The sequence below is a fragment of the Uloborus diversus genome, chromosome 8 (genome assembly GCF_026930045.1).
Source record: "Uloborus diversus isolate 005 chromosome 8, Udiv.v.3.1, whole genome shotgun sequence".
In the NCBI taxonomy this organism is placed as follows: domain Eukaryota; kingdom Metazoa; phylum Arthropoda; class Arachnida; order Araneae; family Uloboridae; genus Uloborus; species Uloborus diversus.
In genome coordinates, this window is record NC_072738.1 from 49,244,882 (window position 1) to 49,269,967 (window position 25,086).

Consider the following 25,086-nt stretch of genomic DNA (forward strand, 5'->3'; position numbering starts at 1 on the left):
ATTCGGAGTGTCCGCTATTCAGAGTGAATTACATGGAATAGCCTATATTGAGGGACTGGGACTTGCAAAAATGTCCGTTAATTAGAGGTGTCCGTTATTCGGGAGTGTCCGTTAAGGGAGGTTTTACTGTACTTGCAAATGAACTTTTCCTATAGGGTGAGGCTACAGGCTAGCGCACCTATAGCCAATACTACACGAAGCATACCCGACAGATGAGTTTCATCTATCCAGAGTCTACAATTTCGTCCTTGCTACGAATTTTGCAGACTGGAATCGAAACTAGTCATGCGGGATGCAGAAGTCACCTCATTGAAGCTAAGAGTGCGAATAAACTGGTAGGTAAAGTAAATTTATTTTCTGTATGTTTACGGCATCTCACTGGTGAGATAAATTTTCTTCATCCACCAGTTTTTAGGCACTCTCGGCTTCAATGACATGACACCTGCTTCATTGTTCGGATAAACCAGTTGTTCGGTGCAAGGCTGCTGTGTTCATTATTAGGACCCACTGCAGTCATCGAATGGGTTAAGCAAACAGCAATGGAGACGCGGGCCACATTCAGCCCTCGCAGCTGGTCCATGTGGTCCGTTGTTTGCTTAACGAATCGAGCCAGAAAGTTGAATTAGTGTGCCAGTGTCAAAGAGGTGGAGCCGAAAATTCAGATATTGGATTCTGAAAAACATGCATGTAATAAGATAGGCATCTAGTAGTTGATAACAATAATTTTTTACAACTCTGTCTTTTTTTGTCGATATTTTTCCACGTTATTAAAAAAAAATGGAATTTTATCTTTGTCTTGCGAGAATAGTTTTAATGTGCAATGCACGGACAATGACCGAGAAAATAAATAGAAAAAAAATATTTAAATTATAATTAAGAATAGACAAAAACTCAACTTAATCTAACACGCAATTAATGTTTTGTTAAATTTTTGACGAAGTCAAAAAAAAAAAAACTTCACAATTAGCTACAACTACCACTTTCGTGCAGAATGAGGCTCAAAGCACGCGGCCCTCTACTGCTACTAAAATTTCCTCTCCTACCACATTAAAATTATTCAAACACTTTACAAAAAGTAATAATAATAATTCCTAAAAACCAGTAAACTTATCTAAGAGCAAATATTACCTATTGACCCATCTGGATACTGTTAAAGGCGAAACTTCACACTGTCGGCTATTTTTCGAGTGCTTTTTCCCAAATTAAGACAAGGCAATAATTTTTCCTTTTAGCAAATTATTACCGGGAAGAGCCATTAATTTTACACTGTTGCACACATACACACACACAAAAAAAAAAAAAAAAAAACAGAAGTATTTTAAGTGTCTCTTTTAACTAAAAAAGTTCTATAAAATATTCTTTTATTAAACAATTAAGTAGTGTTTCGCATCATTTACACATTGACGTTTGAATGATATCCACAAAAAACTGACGGTTGCAATATTGTGTTGTTTTTCTGCAGAGACAGCGAATAAATTTATGCATTTAAAAAATTCATAGACGTAACTCTTATGTAGAAAAACCACGTTATAATTGGTTTGCTTATTTTGTTGAACATTTTTTTTCTTTTTTTACGAAGAAACCAACTTTCATAATTTCTGTTTTAAAAAAGTATACGGTCCCCTAAAGTGAGAAAAAATGAAGTTTTAAGCATAGTGCAAAAACTACTGAATATTTTGAGCTCAAATTTTGGATTCCCACATAAAACCTCTTCTAGATTGTTTTTCTGTTAAAATTTAATATGGTTTCAGATCATATTTTTTTCAAAAAATATTAAAATAATTCATAAAAAAACTAAAATTACATTTTAGGTGTTGTAAAGGGGGTTTTTATTATTGGGTCGATTCATATTTTGATATAAAAAAACAATCTTTGCCGTGCCTAATCTAGTTTTTGTGTTATGATCAAAAATATCAAAATACGTTTTAACATTACGAGAGGAATTTTTCAAAACTCGATTCTGAAGTAACGGCTGGATCGAATTAAACAAAACTTTGAATACAAAGTTAAAAAAGGATGCCGATCACAAATATGTGATAAAAAAAGGGGGTTCTCATTGAAAAAGTTGAAGTTGATGCTCGTTTTAATATGAAGACGACCCCTTAACAACAATTTTTTATCATAATTATGTAGAACTTTTTATTCCTGAAACAATGACACCTCACACGTGTCTCTAGTGTCAATAGTCTTTGAATACGATCGAGTGTTTCGTTTTTTTTTTCTATGACTGTACCAGTTAAGCACTCCAGGATTTTTTTTTCTCATTTATATACAGGCAAAAGTAATAAATATGACTGGAAGTTTAAAAAAAAAAAAAAAAAAAAACTAACGCGATATATACAGCTCGTCCTCGTTTAACCTGCATAACCTCTATTTTCTCAACCGTTAGTAATAGATGTGTACTTCAATTGCAAAAATGGTAAAAATCATATCCAGAGTTTAAATATTAAAAATTTGAAAAAGAAAAAGAAAAAAGAAATCGTGAAAAAAAGAAAAAAAAAAACGAAATCTACATTTTTATCTGGTCTTCAAGTCCCCTACATATCACTTAGGGGAATTGAGAGCACAGAGAAATAATTCGAACACAAAAAAGTTTGATATATGAACAACAAATATTCACCGAGATATGAAACGCAGCGTTTTGTAGCTTACATCACTAAACACTAGCTGCCTACTGATAACAGTAAAGAATATGTGTGCATTGAGTGTGTTTTCTCAACTTGTACGAGCTTTCGAAATGTGTTTTTACGAATCATAGCATAGTATTTGATTTTTTTTTCAATAGCAATGAAAAATATGAATATATATATTTTTTTTTACGTTGACAGCCTGTCATTCTCTAAATTTACGGTAAGTTTCAATCTCATCCTCTGCAAGGTCCTTCAAAATTTTAAGCTCGAATATCTTCCTGAGTGTTGGTCACAAACGTTTCAAATTTAGTGAGTTGGGCTTATTTTTCAATGAAGCTTATTTCCCGAAGAATAAGTTAGGGAATCAGTTGTCCGTATTAAAAAGTTAGGTGTCATATTTTTTGGCTATTTTTTTAGATTTGCTTCAAATTTTCAACATCTTAACTCTACATCTGATTTTGACCATTTTTGCAATTGGAAGTATGCATCTAGGACTAACGGTAGCGAAAATAAAAGTCATGTAGGTTTATTAAACAGGGATGCGCTGTATATATTAGCAGAGTACAGTCGAACTCTCTTATAACGAGCCCCGATTTAACAAGAACCCGGATTTAACTCGCTTTAGCGAAGCATAACTCGCTTTTAACGAACAATACCCGCTTAAAGTGCGCAGTGTTTTGTGATTCATCAAATTTCTATTGACTTCCAGCTCAGTTATATCTTTCTTGGAAAAATTTCTTCAGTGCTCCAATAAGAAACGAAAATTAAAGTTTTTTTTTTTTGAGCAATCACGATTGCTTATTGCTTTCATTTGACTGTTTTGATGTCCTATGATTTTATTTTCCCCGCGCCACCCTCTGCAGCATCACCGTCGACGAGCTCCTCACGATGCTGCTCCTCTAGCAAAAGCCATCTCAGGTTGCATCCATGTCCTACACACACGCGCATACATACATACATAACTACATACACACACATACACACATGCACACACACATACACACACGCATACATACAAACACCTACACATACACACACCCATACACACAACTACCCACACATTCATGACTGCACACAGACACAAACACATATGCCTACACACACATACACATACCCCGCCCCCATGCACACAAACACTTATTCACACAACTACCCACACACCACGCTCATTTCTACACACACACAAACACATGCCTACACACACAGATACCCCTACACACAAACACACATACCCCCTACACACAAACACACATACCCCCCACACACAAACACACACGCCTACGTACACACACACTCGTGATTGCGAAAAACATAATTTGAATTCAAGATGACGAAATTCAAATTAATTTTTTTTTCTTTCCTTTTTTTTTGTCTTAATGTGTGGATAACATAAGCGGTAGAAAATTCTACATTTGAGGCAGTGAGAAGCAAAGGGATGCAAGTAGACTATTTTAAGTTTCGAGTAAAACGCATTTAAAGATCAGATCCTAGGTGGGCTTTCATTGAATTTTTTTTTCTAAATCATGTGGTACAGCAGCACTTACCAGGTCTAATAGTACAATCTCTTGCCCCAAGACAGAGGAGATGTTCACCTACCATTTGTACTGATTATCTCCTAATTTTTAATTTTGTCACTTGCATCCCTTTGCTTCTCACTACCCCATTTTTTGCCGCCAATGTTATCACATTCGAAATATACTTTTGAGAAGATTGTACATCGAATTCAAGATAATGCAGGAAAAAAAAAACAGAGGAATTCTTGAACAAAATAGCATAAGAAAGAGACAATGAGGCAGTCAAAGCAAGTTAACCAGAACTAATAATAATCATAATAACAATAGTACAGTAAAACCTATGAAGTTGATCACCTGTCTAATTTGACCGCTTTTTTCTGGGACGGAATTAGCCCTGTATCATATAAATCAACCAATGTAAGTTGACCACCTGTTTGAGTTGACCACTGAAGTAACGCACCGCAAGTGGCCAACTTACAGGTTTCACTGTAATCGAGTATGAACTTTATGATTTTTTTCATAAACTCGTTTTTTACGAGCACTGGGTTAAAACGAGCAAATATTGCGGTCCCTTCTCTCTCGCTATAAACGAGTTCGACTGTTCTTAGCATATAAGCGTAAAATCGAACTTATATATATATATTTTTAAAGCCTCACCCCCTATTTCTTTCATTTTTAGGTTAATATGCAACGGGTAAAAATTATTTTAAAAAGTACAATTACACCACATACCGCAAAAGGGTGAAAAAAGAAATAACATAACCAATTTAGGTATTTTTTACAATAACAGCTTCTAACTCTATTCACAATTAAAACAACTTTTTAATACTAAAAACAATTAAATTTATAATTAGAACTGCTTAGAAACAAAATAAGTTATTATAGCATTACTAGGGTTCAACTCTCCTGCTAGATGTTGTTTATAAACCCTCCGGACCTGCATCGTAACTGAATTCCTATCTGAAGATATATCTTGATGTTCGTTTTTCAGGGCAAGCTCGTCTTTTCATAATTAGTTTCACACACGCGCAGAAAATTTCCTACCTTTTCGTGATTGTCGACCTAATTTGCCGAATTTTTGATAAAGCTCTAAATGACCGATCTCTAGCTATTCAAATTTGTCACAATTTGACGTACCGTAGGTAAGGAAAATTTTCAAGAAATCACTTTCCTTTTCTCAAATTCCTTAAGTTTTGTTCTTAGCAGGGTGACTAAAAATTGAATGCGACTTCCCTAATCGCTTACTAAGCATTTATATCGTTACTAGTGGTACCCGCACGGCTTTGCCCGTAGTTGAAAATTAAAAGGGCAGTCGGTTCGCCTGTATATTTACAAATAATGGATGACGAATTTCTCGCGAATTGGCTATGTTCATTCGCTCTCCCATTCCACGTCATGATAATTTCGGAATTTACTCGTCCATCTTATGATAATTTTGCTCCGGAAAGTGTTCTTAAGATTAAAATAAAAAAATAATAAAATAGAATTTTCGAAAAATGGCTTCGAGGTGCACACCCCCATGTTACAAACTAACTTTGTGCCAAATTTCATGAAAATTGGCCGAACGATCTAGGCGCTATGCGAGTTACAGACATCCAGACAGACTTTCCGCTTTATTATTAGTAAAGATGTAGCGCAGTTTGCAGAAAAAAAAAATTCAAGTTTTGCTTTTTTGAACACACAAATCTAATTGTCTTTATAATTTTGTGAATATCACATGGATCTCTAAACTCAAACTTCTTTCAACAAATAAGAAATTCCTTTGTATTTCCAACAAAAAATTGTAAAAAAAAAAGTTAAATTTATCATTAGCTACCAGTCATAAAATTTGCATATTATTCCGACCAAATACAGCCGAGATGTGGTGGTTTTTCCTGTTGTCTTTACAATTTTGACCACCACTGTAACTGGCTATTTTCCTAACACGGATAACTCATATAAACACACATTCGAATTTTTTTTTTTTTTCTGTTCTTTGCCCTTTTTCTTCGTCTAGGACTCTCAGATTGTCTTGGGAAAAATTTTCACTCGTGTTTAAAAAAAAAATCAAAATCTCCAATGAATTTGTATTTTGTCGATATTAAAAGAGTTGCAGAGCCTACATACTTCGCTTTGGGCTTAAATGAAAGCTAAATAAATTTATTCTATAAACATTTTGATCTAATTCCTTGTAAAATAAGATTTACTGCAAATCGTTAAAAATGAGATCAAAGCATAAAATTTTCTTTTTTCTCGAAAAATGGCTAGATTTTGAAGAGCGATATCTCAAAAACTATGCGTCGTACAGCATGTCAGCTAAAGTTAAACTGTTGCAAATTTAATGTACTTTAGAATCACAACAACCAGTTAGTATAAAAAAAAACATAGCTTGGGGATTTTAAGCTGAGAAAGTAAAAAAGTCCGAAAATTTTTTAGTTTTTCACGTGTCAAGGCAGCGAACACAACTTCTTCAACCCTGCTAACTTGGATTCACACTGATCCAAACAACATATTAAAAAATTAAAACTATATGGAACTTTGTGATTTTATCTTTTTTTACACACGTTTTAACCGGACAAAGTGTATGTAGAACCCTTTGTAAAGGACAGACTGACTTATCCGACATTTTGGTTCCGAAACAGAATTAGATTCAACATCGTTTCTAGTAAGATAAATAAATACCTTTGTGCTGAACAGTAAAGTAAGACAAAACAACGTTAGAAGAAGCACAAATTTGTAAATTACAGCAGACACGTGTTTCGGCGTTACAGGGAACGCCTTTTTCAATGCAAAAAATAATGAGCTTATACTTTCATCCATAAGTTCATTATTTTTTGCATTGAAAAAGGCGTTCCCTGTAACGCCGAACCACGTGTCTGCTGTAATTTACAAATTTGTGCTTCTTCTAACGTTGTTTTGTCTTACTTTATCGTTTCTAGTATTTATAAATGCGTTATAATATTCGCCGGTTGCTATGTCGTAAAACAATTGATGATATGTTGAGTAAAATCTCACTTAAGGTGAATCTAGAAAGATAACTTAGTTCACAAATTGAACAAAAATGTATCGGGAAATGTTGACTGTAATGAACCTTATTTTCACACTTTGTTTGTTTTTAACTTGTATTAATTAAATCGTCTTCATCTACAAGATAAAATAATCAAACATCAATCCGGTAACACATCTAAAGCTTGGCCACCAGTTTTCTGCTATGAAGCTTTTGTAGAAATACTATATTTTTCGACTAGCAAACTTAGACCCAAAATGTAAGCTCTCATTAATTAAGAGCCTCAAGAGTATGTCCGAAACGAGCATAGCAGCGGGGCTAAGCAACACCCAGACCAGAGGTGGTTGTAATCTATTATTTTCCTCTTCTGGTAACAGATGGCGTTAGTGAACTTAGGAGTGAAAATTAGAGATCTTTTCTCGAAGTGGAAGAGCAAAATATATACGAACAGAAATAGAACTCAAAATCATTATTTAAACAAAAGTAAAGATGAATTTCATCGACAAAGTGTGCGCACTAATTTTAAACATATTTTAGAATCAGTTGCATGGAACCTAGCATATTTATGATTTTTAATTTCATATGCAAAGGGAAAAAATCAGACGATGAATTAAATGGAAAGATGTAAAAATGAGATTAATTAGTAGAGAAATCACGTTGTTCCAGCCTTCTCCAAAGTTCGGGACCCAATGAAAACTTCAAGAAAAAGAAATATTCGAACTCTAAGGCTGCGAGTTATCGAGAATTGATTGTATTGCGATTTCTTTTTTAGCAGGACTGTCTTATGTTACCGTTCAACTATACTTCTATGCTTCGAAAATATATGAACTTCGTAAAGTATATTATTCCCTACGAATAAAAACTAAACAGTAATTCAGTAAATAAAGACACATTTCGCAAAATATCCACAAAACATGAATATCGATGTTTTGCTGTTCTGAGCAACTTTTCTAATATCAAGTTTGTTGGAACAAATTTTAAAAACAAAGATATTGTTGCTTCAAACGATGTTACAACATCTTTTTTCCTCTGCCTCAAAGAGATTATTACGTTCATCCATGCGCAATTAGGATAATGCATCAATTAGTCTTCCCTAATTAAATAATCTTTTACGACAGTAGACAAACTAATGTCAGACAGAAAGGCAATAGATCTTCATCTTGTTTAAATTAATGCTTCGGTCCGTGTGTTGAGCTTTGCATTGACGGAAATTAGATGTCTAACAAAACGTTTCCTTTAATGAAGCTGTACTGAACTTTTTTTTTTCCATTAGTTTCAGTCAGGGAAATTAGAAAAGACTTACAGATCAATTTAATCAGAGTAGAAAGTGTGATTTTTCTCCCTCTATACCCATGCGGTCGTTTAAAATAGAATTAAGCTCTGTATTTATTAAACAACTGCAAGTTGTTTTCTTTTTGTGAAGTTAAAATATCAATGCATCATCATCATTAAGAGAAAATATTTTAAATTTCCCAAATGCAGCAAAATAAACCAACTATTGCGTGTTTCTTCAATTTTCACACGATCTTACAAACCAAAAATAGATAAGTACACACAAAAACTTTTTTTAAACACATTATCAAAATCTATTTACGAGTTCCACATTAAATTTCTTATTGATATATGGATGCCTCAGTTGCCAAATCAATTAACTTCACTCTCTAAAACAAAAATCATCAATTCTGCTTTAATAGTGCTTAATCAATGCTTAGCACGTGAATTTGTATTAAAGTTTTTGCTCAGTGCATTTCTGACCTTGTGATGGCAGAAAATGTAACACAAGGGCCTATTCACTCCTATGGATAACACTACCGTCTTCATTACTTTTCTCGACTTATTGTTTTATGGAGTTAATCGTTTTGGCAAGTGAGAGGCATCCATATATTACATAGCATTTAAGAAATTTTGTTATGTACAATTTCTGTAACATTAAAAGGGAAAAAATAAGTAATCTTTATCTTTATTATTATACTAATAATAAAGCTGAATGTCCCTCTGTCTGTCCGGATATCTGTCTGTCAGGATCTCTGTGACGCGCATAGCGCCTAGACCGTTCGGACGATTTTCATGAAATTTGGCACAAAGTTAGTTTGTACCATGGGGGTGTGCACTTCAAAGCGATTTTTCGAAAATTCGATGTGGTTCTTTTTCTAATCCAATTTTAAGAACGAAAATATCATAAGATGGACGAGTAAATTACGAAATTATCATAACGTTTAACCGTAACATGGGTACAAGCCAATTGGCGAGAAATTTCGCCATACATTATTTGTAAATATACAGGCGAACCAAAAGATCTTTTAATTTTCTATTACGGCCAAAGCCGTGCGGGTACCACACTAGTTTAGAAAATAAAATCAAAATATTGCATCATATGACTTGATGGAGGTCACTTTGATCTCCTAAAAATATCCTTATTCGGTGAGTTTGGCTGAATTATTCGACAAACTTCGAAGTCTTGCAACGTTGAGATTTTTTTTTTCATTTTTTTGAAAGAATTTTTAAATTATTTTTTAAAAATACCTAATGCTCCTTTTCAATAGATACTATACATTAGGGTGGCCCTTATTTTTCAACTTTGTAAAAAGTTAGCTCCCCTCCGCCAATTTTGTTCCAATGGACAAAAAAATGATGTGTGCAAAATATTAGCTCAGTCGGAAATGTTTAAGGAGTGCCTCAAACAGCCTGGAATTATCGAATTTTAGCCGAAAAAATGATTTTTTCATCACTTTTCAAACTTAAAAAAAAAAAAAAAAACTTTCAGATTTGCATATTTGATGTCCTTATTTCTTGTTACAAGTAATATTTTACTCAAAGTACCTTCTCCAGTGAACTAGTATCTGATAAAAGTCAGAGACCTTCGTGAAATATTGGGAGATCTCCCTTGTTAAAGCCAGTCGAGAACTTTCGAGAAAAATAGAGATTTGATATATGTTAACCAAGAAGGCTCCAGAAGCTGCAGCGATCCAGTGACATACTTGCTCTCATTGAGAGCTTAGTTAATCCAGGTGGGCCTTAACTGACTTTTAGCCGATACGCTTAATAAACACGCTTAGTCAACCTTTAAACTGGTAGCAGAAAACATTTTTCACATCAGTGAAAAGTCTGCATTCATGCATCTTGTAGCAATTCAGGAAACTTTTTTGCGAAGATACTTGATTTTGCGGAGAAATAGTTGAAAACCTCTAAAATCCCAGAACCTTCCACGGAAATAACCAGTAAAGTTTCGGAATTTTTTACAGTGTTTCTGAAACATTCTCACAAAAGTTTCTCCTTTTAGTTTTTAGTTGAGTTATTTTTGTAAGAAAACATAAATTTATGAGTGATTTTAAAATTAATTCGAATTATACTTTAATTTAAGTTTTATGAACGTTAGCACACACTGTTTTCCATAACATGGCATTTGCTTTTGTTAATTGAATGCGAGGAAAAACACTGGATATTTCACTTCTTTTTACGAAATAAATCTATTCTTAGTTTCATATGATTAGGTGAACTTAATTTGTAACTCTATTTTCATGAAATGTGCATCATTTATTTACGTTCTAACTAAGAATGGCATTAGCTGTATCATTAATTTTTATTTGAGAGTGGTTAATGCGGTAACTATTTTTAAAAAATGGGCATCTTTCACTTATTTCCTAACCAAGTACAACAATGTCTTTTATCAATAATTTTCACTGACGAGTGGTTTGTGCTGCTGGTTACTTCTGCATGACTTTTGAGACGATAAACCTAGAATTGTAAAATTGGTGATTTTTATATTGATCTTCTGGGTTGTAATTCCAAATAAATTATTAGAGAGAAGCTTCCGTCAAACAGGCAAGTTTTAAGCTTTTTTTTTTTTTTAAATCTAAAGTTGTTAGTATGACAAAATAAAAAGTGCAGCGTTAGAGATTTAGAACATTTTTTTTTTGTGTGACAAAATGCTCGAATTCCTACTACAAAAATAGACCACTGAATTGATAAACTAGTCTAAACTCAATGATGCATAGAAACAGTTGCAGAATTGTTTTCTAGAACTGTAGTTGAAAAAAAGGAGAAGAGATCTTTTTGAGGGGTGAGGTCTAAAATTAAGGACAATCTCTTTGACATTGTGCATATAGATGATTTGAAAAAGATCAAAAATGAAGAGGAAAGGAAATTCTTAGTTCTTCAGAGCAAAAAGGGACTCCGGGACTCCACGATTGGTGTTGAAAGAAATAGCGCAAAAGGAGGAGAAAAAAAATTGATGGGAAAAGATGGAAATTTTTTGAAAGAAAATAATTTGAAAAGAATGAAATGTCAATTTGTCACATAAAGAACTTATGATTTAGTTTCAAGCACCCCAAGAAGTGATGGTATTGACAACAGTGACAGTCCTTCTGATATTGATAAGCAAATTTTGGCAGTTAACACAGCAGTGACATTACAAGCACGGTAATTACGACTCGAACAGAAACATGAGGCATATTGAAGTTTTTACTGCTCGTTTTTCTGAAGTATCATTGATAGGCATGCAAATTTACATGTTGGTCGCTGCTACAGAAGCGTTTGAGCATGATACAGAGGATCTAATCATAAATCGAACTTGTCTTCAGTGCCTCCAAAAAATATTTAGAAAAGAGAGATATTAAAAAGTTCTACAAAAAAATTTAATCTTAACGATTGCCATGAATTATTGTTAAACTGGGAGGAAAAATCTCTCCCAGCATTCACAGGAGTTAAAAGGATCAATAGCTTGGAAATAATAAATTTTCAAGGCATGGATCAACTGTTGAGAGTTCCTGAAATCCCAACATTATCAGGAGAAGAAAAAGTCATGTCTGCTTATCAAGCACGTGAAAAACAGGGTTTAACCGATGAAATTCCAGCAGTTTGGCCAGATACAACAGCAAGAAACATAGTTGACAAAGACCCTTCAACTTGGAAAGATGACCCTGGAATAAGAGGAATTGGAAAATCTGACAAAATAATTGCTGTCATTGATGCTGCAGAAAGGTGTAAAATTATTTCCAGAACACAATGATATTCTCACAAAAAATGAAAGTGAGAAAAATTTTGTTTTACACATTCTTACTAAAGACCGTGAAAACTGTCCTACTTTTACTGAATCCTCACTTATGAAAAAATAATGTTCAACATTGGCTTGTTCACACTTTGTTTCGATTCTATGGAAATTATTTGACATGATAATATATATTTATTCTCTAGAAATTGTTGCGTTATAGAAGAAAATGTAATCTTGTAAAAAATGTTACTAAATTTCTTGGACTGGCAGAACTTCAAGTCATTTGAGGCAATCCTTGAAACTGTCCAAATGAAGAGAAATTTTGTGCAGCGTGTTTTTTTATTCATTGGAACAAGATAAGAGGCTGGGAGCAATAAAAATTTAACTTTTGAAAAATGCCCTATAGCTAAGGGCCACCCTACTATACATGTATGATATGTACGCTCGTATGCATGCTCGTACTTTCTCGTTCTGTAAAAAAGGAATTTCAGTTAGCAAATTGAGAATTTTCCAACTCCCAAAAACTTTGGTGCGGAGCGACTCTGCCTGTGTTGTCGAACCAGCTTGTTCTGTTCACCAGCAGTGACTACTTTTGCAAGCTCTGTTTTCTTCTTGTTCCTTTTTTATGGTGGCAAGATGAAGTGAACAATGTGCAGCAGGGAAATTTTGTGCTTTCTACTCGGTAAAAATGGTGCTCTTGCAGTTCGATTCAGCAATTTAACCGAAGACTCGGGAATGAAAAACGATTCTGCTAAGTTTGTTTCTCGTTTTTGGACAGACAATCGAAAAGAACGTGCAGTTGAAACATGTCGTACGTTTTAAGGAGCTCAACGCGCCTTTCTCGCCTGAACTGGCTCCGCGCGACTTTTGTTTTTTTATTTCCACGAATGAAAAGGGGCATGAACGAACATTGATTCAAAAACATTGAAGAGGCCAAGAAAAACATGAGAGAGGAGCTTTTAGTCATTTCTAAAGATGATTTCAAAAATTGTTTCGGACAGTAGAATCACCGTTTAACAAATGTTGTAAACAAGTTGTAATGGAAAGTATTTTGAAGGAGAAAAGGTTGTTTTATGGAAAAAAAAATGAAGATATGTAGCGTTCAATAAAAGGTCAATTGGAGGGGGGAAATCAATGTTAGAGTACTAAGTTGTAACATCCTTTTATGTTCCAGTTTTATTGAAAAGCAGGTGTTAATATATAGGTTTTTAGCAGTACATCTTTGTTTAAAGTGCATATGCGTCTCTCCTTCATGCTAATTTTTCAAGAAGCAAGTGGTAAAAGGTTGTTACCGAGGTTTCGCAAATGACCACGTTATACATTAAACTGTTGTGGGATCGTACGAGTCAAATTTTTACATGACGTGACTTTAATGAATGTGCTATTTACTGTCTTTTATGATGCTAAAGTATAATATCTCACCGTTGCCTTTAAATCCATAACCGAGGAAGCACGCATACACGTCAAACATTTTAGGAGAGAAGCTATCAGCCATTTCTAAAGATACTTCAAAAATTGTTCGGTTTCAGTAGCAACAACGATAAAACAAATGTATTAGTTGTAATGTGGAGTGTTTTTAAGCGGATAAGGTTGCTTTGCAAAACAATTGAAAATTTGTAGCGATAAAGAAATGATTCCATATTTTTTTTAGGGGGGGGGGGGGAGGTGTCTCTTAGTTTTTAGTTCACCATGCTGTAATATCATTTTATCTACCAGTTTTATTGAAAAGCAAGAGTTAATATATTGCTATTTAACAATCCGTTAACGTCTTTTTTTTAGCCCATTTTTTATGATCATGAGAGCTTCTCACGAAGCGAGTTATTCATATTGTTGCCGACATGACTTGAATGAACGTGTTACCGTCTTTTATGCTGCTGAAGTACAATGCTTCCACGCTGCCGTTAAATCCACAACCTAGGTAGCACGCATAAACGTTTTAAAGTGGTTGTTACAACGTTGAAAACCATTTTAAAACGTTTATGAAACGTTAAAGTGTGCTAACTAAACACAGAGTATTATTTTTTGTTCTCTATTCGATGAAATGAACTTAAACCTTGATTTTCATTCTACACTGCACAGATTAATTCTCAATTCATTAAGAGGCATCCCATATTTATTTCCCATCTCTTGGAAATTCAGTAGCAGAAAAACTAATAGTTAACTTCAGCAGTTTCGATGAACATATTTCGCTCCCGACTAAGAACCCTCTTTCTTTCCTTGAATTAATTATTCCAATGACAACGAACTCCTTTAGACATTTTTCTCTAAATAAAAATGGCTGTATTCAGTAAATTACCGCCCAATAGCCAGCGCTAAAGCAGAAAATGGCTATATTTATGAAATGATGGCAGCGATACGGAAGAGTGGAAGATGGTTTTTTTTTTTCTCCCAGTATTCCCAACTGAATTAGTCCTATTCGACTCTGAAGTAACTAAGTAAATCGGTAGAATATGGAAAAATGTGTTAGCAAATAAGCAAGATTTACTATATTTAAAACAGCTTACTACGATAATATGCAGAAATTTTACTTGTTTCGGAAATCATGAAAAATAAATCTCGAACAACGTGTCCGGGCGAAAAGTGCGCTTTCGATTCCTAAAGAGATTTTTAACACTATTGACTTAAATTTCATCGTTGTTTCCCCCCCCCCCCCCAATATTCCCTTTAGTGTCCCAAAAGATACATCACCTATTACTAAAATGTTTTCTTCACTTGCAACATTTTATAAAAACCATTTGTAGAATTTAAAGAATGCAAAGTACTTGTTCTACATGGAGTAAATTTTAATGTGTTAGACATATTCTTAAGAACTGTTTTTAATTTTTGTGCTAGCTAATAAAATTTGCAAATGCATTTTCTCAAAGGCATTCCCCTATAATTTCAGTTTACATGATGTTTAATCAGAAGAAAATTATAAAATTATTTTTAAATAACGGAATAAATGAAAGTTTCCGTCACCGCAGATTTCAAAAAAAAAAAAAAAAAAAAAATGAAATTCATGCTTTGAGATTTGAAAGTTTCACTTTCTCAATCTTTTATCCATTTTCATTGGTTATAATGGATTTTCAACTATCAGCTTATATAATAGCAATAGTTAATATAAATAGTTTTAAAAGCATGTTAGTCCTTAAATTCCATATAATTCTAGCACTCTTGCAAGCTTCTCAAGAGAGAAGCAAGGGAGGTTAGAACCGCACTTTTACAAACGATCCCGCTACACTTGAAACTATGTATTATGAATTCGTATGCTTTCTGCGTTGACAACAAAGGCGGATACAAAGCAATAATTCGAGGTGAGGAGGAAGGGTCATTGATATTGCTTGAGTATCAAAAAAACATACGAAATTAGTCAGGAATATGGCGCTTATTAGAACATGAACTTTCTTTACTAACTAGCGTCCCGAACCCTATCTTGCTAAGGGTTAACAAAAATTATCTATCTTAAATAAATATCATGCAGATTATTTTTTCTTTCATTTTATGAGATTTTAAAACAAATCGACTTTACATGACATTCATCGCCAGCTGAGTCATTTCCAGCCAAGGACTGCTGTTTCGCGCTAATTAGCACTTATCAGCCCGGCACAGAGAAATGACTGAACCGGAGTTGGAAAACTTCTTAAGGAAACCAAGAGTACCAAACAAACTGGTAGCTAATATAGAATTAGCACAGACCAGACGAGTGACCGAAGCAATGGTTCGGTTCAACTCGAAGATTGAAGGCAAGTCATGGTATATTCAGTAAATCACCGCCCATTAGGCAGGGCTAAAACAAGAATACATGATATACATCGTCAGCTCAGTCATTTCCAGCAGAGGACTGCAGTTCCGTGCCTATTACCACTCATCAGCCCGGCGTAGGAAAGAGACTGTGCCGAAGATGGGAAACATCTTAAAGAAACCAAGAGTGCCAAACAAACTGCTTTAGCCCTGGCTAATGGGCGGTAATTTACTGAATATACCATGCTTTACCTTCAATCTTCGAGTTGAACCGAGCCATTGCTTCTGTCACTCGTCTGGTCTGTGCTAAATCTATATTAGCTGCCAGTTTGTTTGGCACTCTTGGTTTTCTTAAGAGGTTTTCCATTTTCGCATCAGTCACTGTCCTATGCCGGGCTGATGAGTGCTAATAAGCACGAAACGGCAGTCCTCGGCTAGAAATGACTGAGCTGGCGATATTTATCATGTATTTCTGCTGTAGCTCTGGCTAATGGGCGATAATTTACTGAATATGAAATTGAATTTACGTTCATTTCCTAATGAAGAGACAGCATTCTGTAATTGCGAAAGAGTTTTCCAATATATCTGTATGTAACGTTGTACATATGGAAATAATACAATACCCAACGAGCAATTGTACGTTTTACCTGCGAATTTGTTGATGGTGATGGCAAAAGAATTGTTTATTGCAAATTGCAATCACTTAAATTGTAAAAGAAAATCTGCTAGGATTACGAGAAAGCGAGAAATATGAGTCTACTGAGTGGCTGATGATCCAGTAAGAATCATATTCTCAACCAGATTATTCCATAGTAAATTTGATTGGTGTCCCCTTCCGTTGCTTGGATTTAGGCGAATAAAAGTTTCGCGATTAAATTATTGAAGTAACGACTTTAATTTTAAAGCTATGATGTAGCAGTCCGGAAATATTTAGGAAGTGATGTAGCAGTCCGGTTTCACAAAAAAAAAAGTGTTTTACAAGGCTATGCGACTTGGTTAGAAACAGGGTTTCTAATCCAGAAATCCCGATTCCGAATCCTGAGGGATTCCGCATGATATTTAGCGGGATTTAGAGCAAAATCCCACACGATTTCCATTCCCGCAAGGATTTTCTATGCAAACGTTTTCCAGCTTTTGCCGCTCATAAAACGAATAGTTTCACAAGCATCATTTGAAGTTTGAATCACCTTCCTCGTATTTCTGCAAGAAGAGCAAGAAAAACTTTGTGTGTGATATGATGAAAGCTGAAAATGAATTTGTATTCTCATTCGAGATTTCAGTTTCATACGTTGAAAATTGAGAAAATGCGTAAAAATTATAAACGTTTTCGAAAACCGTCACTAAAATTTGAAAACCCAGAAATTTGCGCTTTACAAAAAAATGAAAGTGCAGTACAGATTGCAAACCCGCTGGAGTAGCCAGAATGCAATGTTGGAAGATTAAGGAAAACATTCTAAAACTCACGAAAAGTGCACAATAGTTTTCTCCGAAGAACAAAGCAATGAAAAACCCATCATTTTTTATACTCTCAAACTTGTAGAAAGTGCCTGCCGATGTGTTTGTCACCGTGAAGCTAATATTGTAAATGTGGGCGGTACCTTGAAAAAATTATTTTGGATGAATTAACTGACTAATCTGCAACAGGAACGTAGCGTGACCAAACATTGGGGAGGGGGGGGGGCGCACCAGGGCTTTCGCTAAGAAAGGTGTTGCCCCCCCCCCCTAGTTTTTCAAAAATCGGGCCAACAATTTCGTGGTTAAAAAAAAAAAAAGAAAGGAAACCTTCACGATCTTAAGAAGGTGGCATAAAAATTATTAGTGAAAAAATAGAATAAAGGTTTCAAAAAGGTTTTTTTTTTTTTTTTTTTTTTTCGGCAAAATTCTGAATGCAAATGCAATGCTTGAATATTATTTAAGAACATCCAATGTTCTGCATTATGATTTACCTAACTGAGGGCCGTTGAAACGAATGTATCGACATTTTTTTTAACCAAGCTTCAGTCAAATAAAAAATGAATTGGTGAATAAACAATGGGCCACAATGGCTCATCGGAAATTCATCCTACCCTACAGTTCCATAAAAAAATATCGCACAAGCCAGTCTGACTGTTGATCGATTTTTGGCTAGTGTTTAATTTATTAAGTTTTCCATTTCCACCGGGTATGCCAAAAAACATTAATTTGCGTTCCTGGTTTTCTTGAACTAAATTGTTTTTACCTTATTATCGTCATTGATTCGCTGCGGCGATGGCAAACTAAAGCCCTCTATTGAGTTTCCGCTTTTTTTATAATGACATTTTGGTTTATATCGTTTGACATTGAACGACAATCTTAGTATTTCTGCTGACGCTCTCTCGCAATATGTCGTCAAAGAGATCTTTTTTAAATGTTTGCCATGAAGCAATAGAATTCAAAATCTGTCATAAAAGTTAAAATAGTTATAAGCATTTCTCGGAGTTTAGGAACGGAGTCAGACATTTACAGGTATCAAATAAAGTTAATTTCCAAGGTTTGTCTTCCTCCATAAGACCGAGTTCTATACATGGTCATTGATAGGTTGGCAAGATCTTTAACTGCCAAACGACTTTTTAAATATGTTCGAACACGAAAATAATCTAAATGAATTCTTAAGTGACGAAATTCCGTTTGGCTTGTATTGTAGAATGAATACAGTAGATCCTCGTTTTATGCTGGTTTATTTCACGCGGTTTCAATTATACGCGGTTTAAGATTTGACACATATTTTATTTTATGCGGATGAGTTTCGGTTTTACGCGGATGTGGCAATGCAAACTGATTAAATTTTTCCCTCTTTCAAAAACAAACTCCTAAATATTGCAGATAACGCCTAATCAACTAACTGCATTTGAACGTGCTAATAATCGAGCTTGGGCCACTGGAGACATTTCCAGAAGTAAAGTTATTAATCTCACACAGTTCAGAACTCACTGGAAGAAGAGCTTTTAGGAGTGGCAAAGGAGGCCAAAACCAACGAGGATACCGACGTCAGCGACACACAACCAAACACATTCACATTGAAAATTTTGAGCCATTCCTTGACAATAGAAATGATCTTTCTTCTTTGTTAGTGAACGAAGATTCTATCATGGAAATGACGCAAGTGATCATAGATGCGTTAATGCTCTGCAAAGAACTACAGAGAAAAATTGCCAAAAGACTATCATAACCAGCTCCTCTTTATAAACAGAACACGATAAAAATTTATGTTTTCTTTTTGCATGTTATACATGAAAGTCGACATAAGTATACTTTAAACTTATTATACAGTTAGTTATCACTAGAATGAAATATTTTGTTATCTAGGGAACCAAACCCCTATTTTAACACTATTATTAGGTCTCAATTTACGCTGTTTCGATTTCCGCGGGTCTACTGTATTATAAATTCTACCAAGGGCAATCCCGGGATGAATTTCAACCTCTCTTACTCGCTTTTTTCACATGGCTCTACTTCTTTTTTTTTTTTTGGCAATTTCTTTCTAATATTTTCTGATTACAGATTTGTCAGCAATATGATTTAATTTTATCGTTTTAAATGCTTAAATACGGTCATCATGAAGAATATTTCTCCAAAGAGTTTTTATTTATTTTTTCCTCTTTGTCAATAATTTCTTTTGTTTTTAATGTTCTTTGTTCGTCATTGTTTTCACTCTTATATTTAAATACTAGCTGACCCAGCCACGCGTTGCTGTGGCGAAGTAGTTGGATTAAAATATTCTTTTACTCAATATTTTGATAGAATCTAATTAATATTCTTAGTGAAGCTTAAAATAGTCTGTCCAATTTTAAAACATGTGAGATTGATAATGAGCGTTTTTATAGGCTGAAGCAAGTACTAATTGAATTTAGTAAGTATTACTTAAAGGTTCAATGGTAAAAGCACTATACTTACGCTTAGTAAAGTTTGCAAGTATGACTTCGGCCAAAAATAAAAGCAAAATAACTTAAAAGTGATAGTAAATATCGACACTAATTGTAAAATATTGGAACGTAGAAATTAAGCATAAGCCAACATACACATTTAGAATGTTCACTATTTTTTATTCATCTCAGATTTCTCTATAGTTTGTAATCAATGCCTTCTTTTCAAACTACATTAAATAAATTAAAAACATATAAAAATTAAATTTTATAAATGAGGTAGATAACTTTGACTTCGATCTATTGTTTCTATTATTTGAAAACTGAAAATTATCTAAGCACTGAGTTGTGCACAATATTCTTGCTTAACCTGTCTTTTGCTAACACGAATAGGTATGATAACTTTCCCACTTGCGAGTAGGCGATAGGTAGATACCCATAAGAGAAACATGTATGTTTCAAGTCCAATTCAAAAACAAGCATTGTTTGGTCTTGAGATCTATTTATGGTCTTTTCAAAAGCAAAACAAATCGGAAATTGAAGCCTTCCAAATGTGTTTGAAAATTTTGACGCTATTAATCGCTTACGTGGCAACACAACAATTTCTCCTTTAAACTTTTCCGTCAAAAGTGTTGAAATTTTGCTGAAGAAACGTGTACTGTTGCATAATCGAGGTGGGTTTTAACTGTGAAAAAGAAGAATTTGTGAAAGAATTTTCTACCTGAAATTGTCTAGTGGCATTCCTGGTATATCCAGAAAATTTAAACATTCAGTTGGAATGGTTACGGCTTTGTTTTTATCGAAAACTGTATAGCCTTGTTCAGCATCAACGGTCAGCACAATGTGATTATGATTTTCTTTTCAGCTGTCAGTTATGGCTCATTATTCACAATAATTGTAGCTAAGAGAGCGTCATTGCACTGTTTTTTCTCGTTGTAAATCAGTGTTAACTAAGTCGGTGACCAATCGATCAGGTGATATCACACCATAATGACTAAACAACAAATTTGAAATTGAAATGCATAAATCTTCAATCAACGCTAAAGCTTCATTATACATCTTTGGTATAAACTCTTAAATTTGAACGTCGGTGTGTTTGTTTAATTCTATGGAGCACATCTTCAAACATAAAATTTATGTAGCTTCCCCGCAGAAATGATGATTGTGTTGGATATTATGTCGTCAAAATTATCTTAAACAGTGGACGAATACTGTTTCTCGTTATGCAAAACCTGTAAAAGAAAACACAACTCCCAATCATTGTGGTCTACCAATAATACCAATTCGCGAAATGCATCGTATTAAACACTCGACAATTAACGGTCCGCAAATATTCCTGTCTTTTCGAGCATGTGTAACGAAAACAAATACGAAAACATCAGTCGCTTTGTTTTGGATGCACAGTCTTGTTTTGGATGGAGTATTGGTCCCAATGTCTTGGCTTTAATTTTTAATTATGTCCAAGATGGATGAGTGTTCTGTTTTTTGTTTGCGTGGCTTCCATGATTTTTTTTGATTTTATTCAACAGTGTAAAAACAATTAAGAAACGTCCTTGAAAAAAATAGGCAGGGAATACACCTAATTTCTGAAAGTTACATGTATTGCAAAAAAATAGGAACGTATCCCACTAAAAGTCAGAAACCTTCCTAAAATTATCCTGAAGTCTTTCTGAAGAATTCCGAAACCTCTCCGATTTGAGACAATCATTTCTCTGAAACCTTTAGAGAGAACCGAAGTAAGACTAAAAGTAATAATAGCTTGGCACATTATTCGACTCACCAAAAAGAAAGTACCAAAAGCATTATCGCTACCATAGCCACTGCTAAGATTTGCTTGCTTGTTACTCTTGGAAAGATACGGAATCCAGACACTCACTTCCATTGGAAGTTACGTCAGTCTGGGCGGACCACGACAACGGTAGTCAAGTCAGTTCATCACTAAAATTCTTTAACCTTCCTAATATTATCCGGGAATCTTTTTGAAGAATTCAGTAATCTGCCAATCGTGTCTCTGGACCCCCTCCCCCCTCCTTCAGAAAAAAACTTAGGGGAAGTTTTTTCTGAAGGCTTGACACCTTTCTATTTTTCCAAGAAAGCCTCAAAAGTATTACCGCAAGCATGACGAAAGGTAAGACAGAATTGCGAGCAAGTACTATGAGTCTAAATCACCTGTGATTCTTCCAAAGCCACGGAATCCAGAGGCTCATTCACTCTCTCTGCAAGCTTAGGCGATGCAGACGGAACGTTATTGACCTGAAGTCGATACAATTAATAAATACGCTCAGTTAATCTTTAAACTGGGAGCTAAAAGTATTTTTCGCAATGGTGAGAAGTCTGCATTCATGACGTTTGTAGCAATTCAGGAAACTTTTTGACGCAGATACTCCAGTTCCAAATAAAATTGTTGATGGCCTGTGAAATCGCAACATGTTCCACGAAAATAAACAGTGACATTTCGGATTTTTAATGCTATCTAATAAGGATCTTTTGTAACGTATTTGACAAAGTATTTTATGGATCTCTCGGAATTTCGAAATTCGACATTTATATGAGCCTCATATGTTTTTAAAAGCAGTGGTTAGTATGGAAATACTCGCAGCTTATCAATTTCAACTTTATTTGTAGAATTTGACATTTACATTGAAAAGTGTGGTCTGTATACTCTTCCTTTCTACGGCGATATTATTGATAATCATCAATACCCTTAACATAGTATCATTTGTAAATTTGAATTGACTTCAGAATAAATTTTTTGAGGATGAATCAACTTACAGCGTCATCTATTAAGAATGTACAAAACCAAACAATGAACAAATACACACTATTAATGTATAATAAACATTTTATCTGCAATAAAAAATTATAAAAACCATCCTATCTTTTAAGTTGGACCAAATTACAGATACTTATGAAATTTGATAAAAATCGGTTCAGTAGTTTCGGAGTTTTACCCCGAACAAACATCGTGACACGAGATTTTTATATATATAAATATTCGGTACTTATGCGTAATTACTCTTAGAGTTGAGAATTTTCGAAACTACATGTACTTAAGTCTCTTAGCAGATGTTTTTCATTTCGGTTTTAGTATGAATAAAAAAACTAAAAGGCAAATCCGAAATGCATGCAAAATTATAACTTTTATAAACATGGATTAATAGCGTTTACCTGCACTACTTGAATTCGAAAACTAATTTGTCCTAAATGAATCTCAGTTATAATTCGTTTAAATAAAGTTTGAAGCATGTTCGGTCACTCTAAATGATTTGCTATGTCTAAGTCTAAGGTCAATGGAATGCTATGCACCCTATTCTCCGCCGCCTCAAATACAACGTAAAGCTTTTAGCGGTTCTTATGCTGACATCATTATTTTTTAATTCTCTCACATGTTTTCAACCCTCAGCATTCAACTCAAAGAGAACCTTTTGCTTCTATGACTGTTTCCGTTGCAGTAGAACGAGGGTTAGTATTTACGTCGATAAGAATAAAACAGTACGAAACATGAACTGGTAGTGAAGACAAACTATTGATTTAAAAAATTAGTATAAGTACATATATGCATAATTTATAGCCTATGTCAATCAGCAAGAATGCACCTTTCATGTAGTGAACAATTTTTTTCAAATAGTTGCAGTGGTTCTGGAGTTTACCTCGAACATATAAACATACAAAAATCCGCTCTCTCTCTCTCTTTATAATATTAGTATGGATTATATCGTTTTTAAATGCTTAAATACGGTCATCATTAAAAATAGTTCCTCACATAATTTTTCCTCTTCTTTGTAAAATTCTTTCCTAGCCAATGTTTTTTGTTAGTGGTTCTTTTAACTCTTAACTTTGAAATTACGGTAATTGTGTGCAATCACTTAAGTGAATTCCTTAGTAGATGGTTTATTTTTTATTTCGGTTTCAGCATGAATAAAAAACCTTAAAAGCTAGCACGAAATGCATGCAAAACTACTAAACAACTATATCCTCAGCAACCTCAAACACAGGTACGGATATTTTTTTTCTTCCACTTGTTTCCATCCCTCAGCATTCAGCTCGAAGAGAGCCTATAGCTATTTTGTTGTGACATATGCGGAGCTATCGAATTACGTGATTAAGGTGAAAAAACAACGTCAATAAAGCACAAATATTGGAGAAAATACAGCATATAGCTATTTCAAGGCTACAATGGAGCCTCTTCATCAGTGCAAAAAGCTCACCAACACAACTACAAGTTTCGAGAGAACGGTTCTCTCGCACAGTTCAGAGTAGAGAATTGTATCTCCGTACAGTTTGAGTGGGGGGAGGTGTTCCAGTCAGCAAAAAGGATGGCTTTTTTCTTACCTGTAGTAACGTAAAATCTCCATTAAAGACTTATAAGACTTGCATTAAAGGCTTTTGAGACTTGGGTTTTTGATTTCGAAGCGAACATCAAATTTCGGCAATTGTTTTAACATATACCAGCAAAAAGCAGAAATGTAACTGGTAGTTACAGGCCCGTGTCCAGTATTTTATAAAAGGAGGAGTTTTATTGTTATTTTCATTCTTATCCGCGTTGTCAGCTCGCATAAATTAAAAATTTAATAGAATAAATAGGCGGTATACGAATAGCTTTTACTATACCACCTATATTTCTTCTCTCAAATTTCAAATTTTAATTTTAGAGGCTTCTTTAGAAATAACATGAAGAATCTTCATGTTTATGTTATTTCTGAATGCCTTCATTGAAGATATTAAGATCAAATTCAATGTTTGAGTGTTTCAGTGAAGAAATCATACACTTATTCCATTTCATACTTTGCATTGCGAAACATGCTCATAGAAATTGTCTTTCGAATTAAAAAAAAAAATTTCTTATGTTTTATTTTAAAGTTTCTACGTTTTGAAATTTATTTGAAGTATGTCTTTTGAAATTTCAAACATATTTACTTGTTACCTCTTTTTTTTCAAGGAAAAAAAAAGCGGTATTGACTTATGTTTTAATATCAATGTATTGCACATAAAGAAACAATAGCTTCTATATTTGCTATAAATCTTTTTTCAATATTTTTAATTTGTATCCTCGAATTTAACAGCAATTTTTAACAAGTATTTTGAAAAAAGAAAGTTTGAAAGACGTCCACAAATATATGCTTGCTTGAGTGCAGCCTTAAAATTAATTTGTTAAATTTATTATTATTTCATTTACTTATTGTTTCTTTTTTGGCAACGATTAAAAAGCAGAAGTATGATAACTTATAAATATTTACCATTATTTTTCATTGTGTTTCGAAGCAATTAAAGATCCGATGCAGAACGTAGGGACTATAATAGAAAAAGTAAACTGAAGAGAAAAAGAAAAAAAAAAAAAAAAACTAATAAAATAAAAATTAATTTG